Source organism: Rhinoderma darwinii, chromosome 1, assembly GCF_050947455.1.
Source record: "Rhinoderma darwinii isolate aRhiDar2 chromosome 1, aRhiDar2.hap1, whole genome shotgun sequence".
NCBI lineage: Eukaryota > Metazoa > Chordata > Amphibia > Anura > Rhinodermatidae > Rhinoderma > Rhinoderma darwinii.
The window spans coordinates 485,913,260-485,925,556 of NC_134687.1; positions in this window are offsets into that span (position 1 = coordinate 485,913,260).

Here is a 12,297-nt window from a genome sequence, read left to right on the forward strand (position 1 = left end):
TGCTCAATCGACAGAAAAAAAGTTATGGTTCTCAGAATATGGCGACAAAACAGTTTTTTCCTTGTTAGGGTATGTTCACACGGCCTATATACGGACGTAAATCGGGCGTTTTTGCCCCGAAATACGCCCGAAAATAGCGCCTCAATAGCGCTGACAAACATCTGCCCATTGAAAGCAATGGGCAGACGTTTGTCTGTTCACACGAGGCGTATATTTACGCGCCGCTGTCAAATGACGGCGCGTAAATTGACGCCCGCGTAGAAGAAGTGACCTGTCACTTCTTTGGCCGTAATTGGAGCCGCTATTCATTGACTCCAATGAATAGCAGCGCTAATTACGGCCGTAATTGACGCGGCGTTCAAGCGCCTGCACATGCCGGTACGGCTGAAATTACGGGGATGTTTTCAGGCTGAAACATCCCCGTAATTTCAGCCGTTACGGACCCCCGCCGTGTGAACATACCCTAAAAGTAGAAAAACATAAAAAAGACTATATAAACTTGGTATCGCTGTAATCGTATTCACCCGCAGAATAAAGTTAACATGCCATTTTTACCGCACGGTGAACGCCATAAAAACAAAACCCCCAAAAGATTAAGGAATCAGAATTTTTTCCTATTACACCCCACAAAGTATTTTTTTTCCAGTTTCCCCACTACATTATATGGTACAATAAATAGTGCCATGAAAGTATATAACTCGTCCCGCAAAAACAAGTCCTCATAGGGATATATCGACAGAAAAATTAAAAAGTTATGGCTTTTGGAAGGTGGGGAGGATTTCAGTTTATGTTCCACTCCTGGTTTTGACTTCCAAAATACTGAAGCAAAGTACTGACCAAAATACTGCCATGTGAAAGAGACCTTAGCATATCATAAGACTGTTCTAGGACTCCAGCAAACTGGGCGAATGTTAGACACAAAGTCATAGATCTGTAACTTCTTCAGGTGAATCCAGACACATATTGCAGCGAAGCCTTTTATTATGTAAATGTTACATTTGTCAATAGGTCTTTTATGGTAACAAATAAATTCATATTGATATGTTCCAAGTGAATTTTTATGTACCTTGTGTCCGATAGATGTTGATGGAAAATCATAGTTTTACTATATTGGCAATAGGTATAAAATTATATTGTGCTTATCTTGCTACAGTCTGCAAGATGTTGGTGTGGGAGGAAAGAAAGTGTTTATGGCATTGAGGCATTTATAGACGTCCGCTGATTAAAACATCAAGGAAAACTCTTACTGGCTAGTAACTGAATTGTAAGGCTGGATTCACATGAGCACATTACGTCCGTAATTGATTGACGTATTTCGGCCGCAAGTCCCGGACCGTACACACTGCAGGGAGCCGGGCTCCTAGCATCATACTTATGTACGACGCTAGGAGTCCCTGCCTCTCCGTGGAACTACTGTCCCGTACTGAAAACATGATTACAGTACGAGACAGTTGTCCGGCAGCGAGGCAGGGACTCCTAGCGTCGTACATAAGTATGATGCTAGGAGCCCGGCTCCCTGCAGTGTGTTCGGTCCGGGACTTACGGCCGAAATACGTCAGTCCATTACGGACGTAATGTGCTCGTGTGAATCCAGCCTAAGTCTTATTTAGGCCTCTTTTAGACAAGCGTATTTGTAAACGTCTTACGGATGATATTACATCAGTATGTCATCAGTATTACAGATCTGTATTACTGATGGGCTGTCTTCTAGGGAGAAAATTTCATGACATAAGACAGTCCCCTTTGAAAAACGGATGCAATATGGATGACATACAGATCACATATGCATGCATCCATATTTTAATCACTTTCCATAGACTTCAATAGGCTCCTTACATCAGCAATATGGATTAAAGTAGTGCATGCTGCGTTTTTAAAATAAGCACGTATTTTATATGCCCATGTGAATAGCCTCATTAAATAACATTCGCTCCGTATTATGGTCTGCAAAGAACGGATGGAATACGGATGTAAAATACACTCGTAAAATACACCCGTCTGAAATAGGCCTTAGATACAAATTTTACAATCGTCACCTACGAAATGCGGCAGTACCTAGCAGCCATGTCCTTTACAATACCCTCTTTTACACTTGGGTGGGTATTGTAGGCAGGGGGTAATATCGTAATGACATTATTTAAATAATGGTAACGCCAATGTCATGTAGATAAGAGCGAGCTTAGAATGTCCCCTTGTTGAAATTGCAGATTATTATTTCTATGTCACGATTACGATGAATGAATGACATAATGTGTCAGGAGAATGGGGAGCGGAGGCATAGATTAAAAGTGGGATGTGACCCTTGCACCACACATACCCCCATTAGAGATGAGACGAGTGATGATATAGAAGGCTGAGCAGTGCAATACATGAATGGTGTGTGCAGAGCGCTCCCAGTCCCATGCCATGTTGTGTAAGATTCATTCATAGCATAACCAGGCGTGTTCTGCAGTGAGCTGCTTCTGGCAGCCTCTGAGCTGATGAGGTGTATTGATTCTCCCAGTATTCCCAGCCCAGGAGAGTGCGCATACATTGCCTGCTCAGCAAGAGATCCAACAGTAGCATTTGCTGTCTTTCCCAGAGACCTGTCCGCTGCAGAAATGTAGTGTAGCGCTTTCTTTACCTCTCTCTACTCTTGCTTTGTCTTTTACCTTACAGGCAACTCAACAAAGGCTACTGCAGCTGCAGAGGGAGTATTACATACAACACCGGTCTCTATTAGCAGAGGGATTAGGTCTATAATTTCCTCTGCTGCTCCGCACACACATAAAGGTAAATACAATCTCAATCTGAATTTCTTGTGGCCCTGTATTTTGATATTACCCTGTGTTCTGCATGGTGTGATATTTACAAGACTTGCATGGACTCCATAAGATAATAGGATTGTGTTCTCTACCACAATACAAGGCAGTGATCCAATGTTCTGCTCATTGACACATTTATTGCATGGTACTGAACTTGTTGTGTATTGTTGTTGTTATTATACCTACTAGATCTAATATGTCATTGTTATTGCCGGAAAGGTGTCTGTGTTTCCAGCCTGTTCTGTGAACTTAAGCTGGTTCGATTTGGGGCATTATTGATTGCGATGGGAATCCCTAGAATCCTTGTACTCGTGGTCATTTATGGGAGGAAGCCACTAATTTCTTGCTGCCAGGAGATGTCTTTTAGGCAGGTAGCGATGATGGGGGAGCTTCTTTATAGATTGCAGCAGCGTTTGCCTGAAAAATGGGTCTGTCAAAATGCGGCACCAAGTTTGCAGATGTGTGCTGCATAGCATTGTGCAGGGTTCTAGCAGTCCCTTTGTCTAGGAACATAAAGAGTTTAACCCTTTCGCTGCAGATGCAGTCATAATGGCACGTAGGGGCTTGACATAACTGACCAGACTGCTTTTACCTCTCATGTGCTGGAATAATGCAATTCCTAAACTTGTGCGTCCCTTCTTTATTTTTTAAACTAAAAATACTGGTCAATGGAGGCTTTTTTTTTTTGACAATCAATTTTTACTCCTGTGTCTCTGCTACTGCGGTAGATTGCAAGCTCATCGGAACAAAACGTTACCTTCTGCAATTGTCTCTTCCTTTTTTTATTTTTTTTATTTCCTTCATGTTTATATATTTATTAATTCTATTATTTGCACGTGTTTTTTTTTCCTGCTTTAATTTATGTCTATCTCTTTATAATTTTAGTTCCCTAAACTTACTAATTGAATTAAAATTCTGCTTCTGATTGGTAATTAGTGTGTGGATTCGCAATCATTTTGGGCTCAAACATCAGTTGTTGGCATTAACCCTTTTAAGTCTGGATTCACACATGGCATATTTGTTACAGATTTTGATGCAGATCTTTGAGCCAAAGTCAGAAGTGTATCCAGGAAGAAGGAGAAGTATCTTCTTCCTTTTATATTTATTTTGAAACCACTTCTGGTGTTGGCTAAAAAATAAGCAACAATTCCGCAATGTGTGAATCTAGCCTAAGATATGTCTGAGCGAGCAGTTTTTCTTATTGCAGATTCCCAGCAGTGCAAATCTGGGTTTGAACTGAGTAAACCAGTATTGGACTAGCTGCATTAAGAGCAGGCACTGTTGGGAAAATGTAAGACTATATACACATGGCATTCAAAATTCTTATGAGGGGATTTGAGATATCCCATTTTTATTTTGTATTTCTAATCAACTTTTCTCATGAATAAAAGAAGAACAAAACCCTACTCCATATATGCTTTCTATCCACTACAGTATTGGGGGAACTGCATATGACTATATCCATGGATGGATATAATGGATTCCACTACCATGGGCTAATGATTTTCCATCCAACATTGAAATGAAGTGCAGGGTGTGGTAAAAGAAAATCTCATTGAATCCATGGAGGATAAACCACAGATAAAATTCTCTTCTGTAGTTTGTTATGGATCATAATGCAATCTTTAATTCGACAAAAATATGAGCAGTATAACTGGTTTGGATCACTTATTTTTGAAGATATACATTACAGGATTGATCTGTGTGTGTGTATATATGTATATGTGTATATATATATATATATATATATATATATATATATATAGCATTTACAGATCTCGCTTTAGAAAATGTTCCGCATTGGCATGCATGGCAATTAAAAAAAAATAAAAAATAGTTTTTTTGCCCAAAATTATAATTTGCAGGCTTTTTTTAATTTAAACCAATAAGTAAACATTTTGTAGGAGATACGAGTCTGTCATATTCATTATCGCATACAAATAGAACCCTGTATCTTCTAGAACATAAAATGTCATAAGCAATTAATTTTTTTATTTTTTTTTAAATTGTATTTGGGACACTACAGTACATGGCTTAGCACGTTTTCTGAGTTCGGTATCCTTTACATTTGAATATCATTTTGCTGTATAGGGAAACTAATGTTGCTGTATATTAAAAGCTTCCATTAACTGCAGGTCACAGCCATATAATGATATATTAGCCACTTGAGGTTACAGATATCTTGACCAAGTGTGTCTATTGATTCTCGCCAAAGCCCAAACAACTTCAGTGATGACACCAGTGCTCTTCTAGGTACACAGAATTAGGGAAAATATTATATCTGAGGATTGGTATGTTTCGTCCATTTTTAATTCACCTGCAGTTTAGAAATACCACTAGTAATTGTCGTCTTGTGGATATTGACTTTTTGGTGACTCATTTACTCTTTCAATCAACTTCGTTCTTGTGCCATGCCTCAAGGGTTAATGAATGAACTGAATCGAAGCACACTGCCCATAGGCAGATATTTATCTATAATATAGATATTTATTATTGGAGTTTTCTTCCTAGAAATTTTGCTATGAGCTTATTGGTTATCCCAAGGAATATCTTATAAAATATTAGTTTTCTTAATGTATACCTCCCATAAGAAATTGACTGTGATATAATACATAATGTGTGATTGGTACAAGAGCTGGTGATTCATCTGATAAGACCTATCTATGCATTAATGGAAAGTGGGTATCCCCAACTTAGACATTATGGCATATCTACAGGATATGCCATATATGTCCGATAAATGCCCCCATATCGCCTGGCGTGGATGCTTGTTTGTGTTAGTAACTCCCATACAACAGAATGGAGAGAGTTGCGGAAAGCGCAGGCCCCTCTCCACTACTCCCTGCCTGGAATTCACAGCTTGCGGCTGCCACACCAGGCTAGACGGGGGTCAGGTTCTCGATATAGGTGTGGGTTCCAGAGCTATTAGACAATTATGGCATATTCTGTGGTTGTAAAGCTTGGAATACCCCTTTTAAAAGGGTTGTCTCATAAAAACAACCCCATTTCAGATGTCACCTGTGGGTCTGAAACAGATGATTTTGCCTGGGGAAATTCCAGTTGGCTATACGTTCCCTTTGCAGCAAGCGCCGCGGGAAAAATGTGATGTTAAATGGCTGCTATTCAAGTTCACCAGAGCAAGGGCCGCAGCTTGGTATTGACTCTCTACTCTAGCTTATAGATGGTGAGGTGGGTCTTGAGTGTGGGGTACAAACCTTTATGTTGTACACTGTCAATAGGACGGGTTGTTTTTGTGAAACGGCCCTTTTAAGATGGCCATTAGTTTTACAAATTTGGGTGTTTTGCAAATTGTTTTGGATAGGATGCGTAAGATTACATGAACGTGGCTGCTTTCTTTCTAAAACAATGTCACTCTTGTGTAGTTTGGTATTGCAACTCAGCCCCATTCAAGTGAATAGCAGTCCCAAACACATACCATAGACTAGTGTCGTTGTTTCTGGAAGGAAGCAGTAATGCTTTTTTAAATTCTATGGACCCCTTAAATGGCTAGTTCTGGGAATAGCAACTGTAGGGGGAAGAAAAATTCACATCAGCTGCTATGGTTCAGTCATAGCTAGTGACCTAATATATACATAATGAGCATTTGTAAAATGAAATACTATTTCCATGAGGAGATGATGTAATATGTTCACACATGCTATAGAAGTAATAGACAATTTTAGGATTGACAAAATTAGCATAATCTGTATTGTAATTCATAAACCTAGTAAAAGTCACCTGTATTTCTAGAGATGTCAACAATGACTGTATAAACTTAACAAATATCTATAAAGACTTCACTATTAGAAATTAATGTACATGTCCCCTCAAAAGGCCCTATTTTTGATGAGGGCCCTAATTTTGCTTATATAGTGGATGCAGATGTTCCAACTAAGTGGCCATAGGAAGTGCAAGTCAGAGGGGTAGAAAACAGATTACTATTACCACTATGCCATTCGCCAGAGCAAGGGTGGGTGGCAAATGTTCCCCTTTCCTCCAGCCTTGGCTCTTTGAAACAAAAAAAATTAAGGATTTTAGTTCAGTTTTCATAGAATATCATAGATATGCGTTATTCTAATGGTTGCAAAACTGGTGACAGGTGCGATATCTGCAACCATTGGTATACCAGCCAACATTATTCATTTGTTAGCATTGTCACTGCATTAACTTAAAATATTACTGAATTAAATTTGTCAGAGAACCAAAGAATTTTCCATGAATCCGTTGAAATGTTTTTTTTTTTACAGTACCCATAATTCATATCATAAATGTTAATAAATTCTTGACATAGGAAATGTTTAATAAACCCTTAGGCCATATTTACACGAGCGTTGCACACCTTGGACGTGAAAAACGAAAGTTTTTCACAGCCCGGGTGCATCCATTCTCGGCACTGCGGGACGCGATGTCTCGCATCCCCCATAGATGAGTCTATGGAGGGATGCGTGAAGCGTGAAAAAATAGGACATGTCCTATTTTCCCACAGACCCTTCACACGGTCCGTTGAAACAACGGCTGTGTGAACGGCCATATTGAATTACATACGTCCGTGGGACGGCCGCTGTTTCAACGGCCGTCCCATCGACGTTTAACAAGCTCGCGTAAATAAGGCCTTACCATAATAGAGAATGTGATAAAATACGTTTTCAGGCTTTAAAGGATGCACAGTATCCAACCACCGAGTTGTTCAACTCCATATGACACTGATTTCATATGGAAGCCTACAAAGGTGTTTCATTTTTTTCTGATTCTGCATAAATAAAACAGAAAAGAATTGTGGTGTGTTTTATCGGATACCGTATTTAGGAGAAAGCATTGCTTGTAGGAGAGAATACCTCTAAATTATGGTGCTACACAGAGGCACCATATGGTGGTATATAAAGTGCTTACTGCACTGTAGTACAGTGGCAAGGACCCGCAGGTACTCCGTGTGACTCTAAACAGCATCCATACACATGCTCTGCCATGTGCATAAAGCCTTAGGGTATGTTCACACGGCCAAATTTCAGACGTATACGAGGCGTATTATGCCTCGTTTTACGTCTGAAAATATGGCTACAATACGTCGGCAAACATCTGCCCATTCATTTGAATGGGTTTGCCGACGTACTGTGCAGACGACCTGTTATTTACGCGTCGTCGTTTGACAGCTGTCAAACGACGACTCGTAAAAATACAGCCTCGTCAAAAGAAGTGCAGGACACTTCTTTCAGACGTTTTTGGAGCTGTTTTCTCATAGACTCCAATGAAAACAGCTCCAAAAACGAGTTGGTAAAAAAATGAGTTGGTAAAAATGCGAGTTGGTAAAAAACGTCTGAAAAGCAGGGTCTGTTTTCCCTTGAAAACAGCTCTGGATTTTCAGACGTTTTGGTTGACTACGTGTGAACATACCCTTAGACAAAAAGAACTTGAGTAAACTCATGACACAGTTTAGTTACAACTACATATATATAATGAATAAAGTTATCCAACTCTCATATTTCACACAAAAATTAGTTGCCCGAATAAACCACTTTAAGCAGCAATAGTTACAACCACATGACTCCTATAAACTTTGCTCATACGGTGTTATCCCATTTACCTTTGGTGTATATGCCAGGGAAATCTTCCAACGTATATGCTTAAGGAAAATTGTCACTGCAAGCCATACAGTGGCATACGCAATACATAGTGCACCATGTATATGTTTGTTTGTTTTTTTTTGTTTGTTTTTTTGCAATGACCTACTGTATAGCAGTATATGCTTTCCTATACAGTTAAAAATAACTATATATTGACGTGTACCTGCCTAGTGGATGCCAAGAGGACACTCTTGGCATCCACTGGCTCCATAGGGTTCTATAGATACGGTCAGCGTATGTGTCGGTAGTATCTCCCGGTGAATATGCTGAACATATATGGCAAACTTGGTGTGAAAAGAGCCTTAGACATCCCTGGTGAGTCTAAATCAGATATTGAACCTTAACACAAGAGGAAAGTACTCAGAAGTAGAACACGGTGCCATGATCAAAGGATATTCCAGAAAAGATGATAATAAAATTGATTAAATATATACGAAAGGGGTTACAAAATCTTTTTTAATGCTTTGGAACTCCACAAAAGCAGTGAGGAATCTTCTCAGGAGTAAAAACTCTTCCAAAGTTCCTACTAAGGAACAACTCATCCAAGGAGGCATAAAGTATTTACTGAGTAGTATGCCTCTCTAGCCGCCGAAAAAGTGTTCTTGACTACTCTTAAAACAAGTGTAGAATAAGACGCTTAGGAGGGCAGCATAGTGAAATTTACTGTTATGGAAGAGTAATATCAATGCCTGTCTCACATTTGGAAAAAAAACCAAACACAAATGAGCAATACCTAAGCTATTTGGATAAAGTTTTATGAAGAGATGAATCAAAAGTGTAAATCTTTGGATAACACAGGATGATTTTGTCTGGTGAAAAGCAAATACAGGATTCCATGGAAAGAACATTATACCAACTATTAAACATGGTATGGAAATGATGCTTTGCCGCCTCCGAGAATGTGCATATTGCCATTATTAAGGAACAATGACTTCTCCAGAAAATTCGTAAAGACAGTCTCAGCAACCATAAACCAAAATGTAATTGGTTAATGCAGCAACACAATGATCCAAAGGGGCAAAAAAATGTTTGGGGATTGGTCTAGTAAAAGCCTATGAACACAATAAGGATGCTGCAGCAGGTCTACTAATAAGCACTTCATACACAAAACTTTTCAATATATCTGCTTTTAACCAGATCTGTCACCTCAATAAGCTGCCTTAGGTAAGGGAAGTATAATACTGGGGGAGGTCCGTTCTCCTATTAGCTAAAATGGCACATAAAAAATATTGTGCCGTTTTAGATAAGAGCGAACAAATAGTACCCTGGACTCATACTTAAGAGTCCCGTGTATTCATGAGGAGAGCGCCCACGCCCCCACCCCTCTTGGCAATGATTGACAGATGGCTGCTGTGTATCTGTATTCACGGGAGCAAGTCAATTATTGTAACGAGAGCCGGCGGGGGGGGGGGGGTGCACTTCTTATGAATGCACAGGACTCTTAACTATGAGTCCAGGGTATTATTTAATCGCTCCTATCAGACAAATGGCACCATTTTTAAAAAAAAATTTTGTACTGTTTTATCTAATAGGAGAATGGACCTTCCCCTCTCACCTAAGGCAGCTTATTGAGATGACAAATCTGCTTTGAAGCCGTTCGACAATGTTAAAACTGATGTCAAAACATGAGAAGCATTTGGTTGCAATTTTTATTGCTCTAGGTGGTGGTGCAACCAGTTTTTAGGTTTAATGTTGCAAGGACTTTTTACATGTTTGGAAATTTTCGATTTCTTATATAAATGTAGAAGTATAAAAAAAAAACTCCTATAATGTGATCACTCAAGTTCCCTTTGTCTAATATCGCATTTTGTGATTTTAACCTTTAAAGAATATAGACACCATTTATAAATTATGTAAAGAAAATACTGCTCATGTAATATCCTAAGTTCATCAGAATAATTTGCTGTTCCCTAGACATGCATTGGGAATGCACCCCAAATTGCTTTTTGGGCCTTACATAGATACTTCTGCTACATGGTGCAGGGTTGCAAACCCATCCATTTGCTTATGGGCTTGTCTGTGAAAAATGACGACATTAGGAGACTGTCCATGACTGACATGTTAACTCTATGCTGTCACATACAAGCCCTTAATGAGCTAATTTTTCACATACTGTCCAAAAAACAGATGGGTATGCAATCTTGTCCCTGCCCTAAACCATTTAAAGTTATTGTACAAGACACTGGTTTCAAGAGCAAAAAATTAAGTAAAATATTAAATAGGTTAAATATCTCCTCTTCTGCCATAGACACATGCCTAGTTTGCCCATACGAAAAAATTCAACTCTTTGGTTACATTGCTCCATTCCATTCAGAATATATTAGCCACGGAATTATTTTTTCTAAAATTGCATCTTCACATTGTTTTCTTTGACTCTGATTGAAATCCACCACCCCAGTAGCCAGTCTAGCGGAAGAAATTTGGCAGGATAACTGTACAGGTGACTTGCTCCGTTTCTACAAAGGCCAAGACAATTTGTCATATAGTGACATACTGTACTTCTACCTCTGCGTGCTGCAAATGTAAATACGTATTTTAATGGGAAATCATCTTGGTATTTATTACCGTTACCTATCAATATGTCCCCTGACCCAATCAAAATAATATTTGATTTTATTGCCTCTCAATATTTATATGTCAAAATTACAATGTTATGGTAACTTGGCAGTAAAAGCTAATTGACACCAATATCAAACAATGATTCTTATTAAAACATGTATAAGACTTAATTCCCAAGTTGACTGGTCAGGCATGTAGAAATAATAGAAGGGAGTTAGGTATTGTGCTGCAGATAGCCAAGCGTTAAGTCATGCAGAGATGGATGTTTGTGGTTAAGTATTCCAGCCATCTAGAGTGTTTATAGTCGGAGACTGAATAATGGAATAAGACAGGAGTCCTTTACAATTATTTCCTTTTTGCTCCTACGTTTCTATAGGGCCAAATGCTGACCATCTGATTTTATGCTGATAGGAAGCTTCAATGTGTTCTGTTATCATTTTCAATTTTATTCTAAATGGGAGAGCTCCTCATTCTCTGCATTGACTGTGAGGATACAGGAACTGCTGAACATTTCTATTGTTTGTATTGAACAAGCAGGAAAGGCAAGCAACCCCCACTGCATGAAGGAAAAGCAGTAGTTTGCTACATAGAAGAGAGCCTCAGTTCTATAGTGCGCAGGCGGAGCTGTCCTCCTTAGGTGCCTACTCATATAAAGCAATCTAAAATATATAATTTTGCCTTCTATATCCTCCCTAAAGTTTTCAATATGTGGTTGTGTCGAATGGCATTGCTTTACTATTTATATTTAAAATAAAAGCCTTACCACTCTTCCTGTCATCTCAGAGGATCAACTGCAAATACTGAATGCGCAGGTTACTAGGGAGGAGGTAGATAGGGCTATCAGAAACCTGAAAAACTCCAAAGCCCCAGGCCCAGATGGCTTCTCAGGAGAATTTTACAAAGCGATGAGAGAGCAGGTGACCGAAACCCTGGTTTCGCTCTTTAACAATGCCCTGGGTAGTGAAGGTCTGCCACCATCGGCAAACACGTCCTATATCAAACTTCTGTTGAAACCAGGAAAAGATCCCCTGCTACCAGGGTCTTACCGACCCATATCCCTGATAAACGTCGATGCGAAACTTCTCTCTAAAATCATAGCAAATAGATTAGCGGATATAATGCCGCACCTCATAGCTCCTGAGCAGGTGGGGTTCATTAAGGGGAGATCGGCGGTCACCAATATTAGAACGGTATTGGCGGTGCTAGACAGGGTGCAGCACAGTCCAGGACAGGGGGAACACCCAGCACTGCTTTTGCTGGATGCTGAAAAAGCATTCGACAACGTTAGATGGAAGTGGCTGGATGCGGTTTTG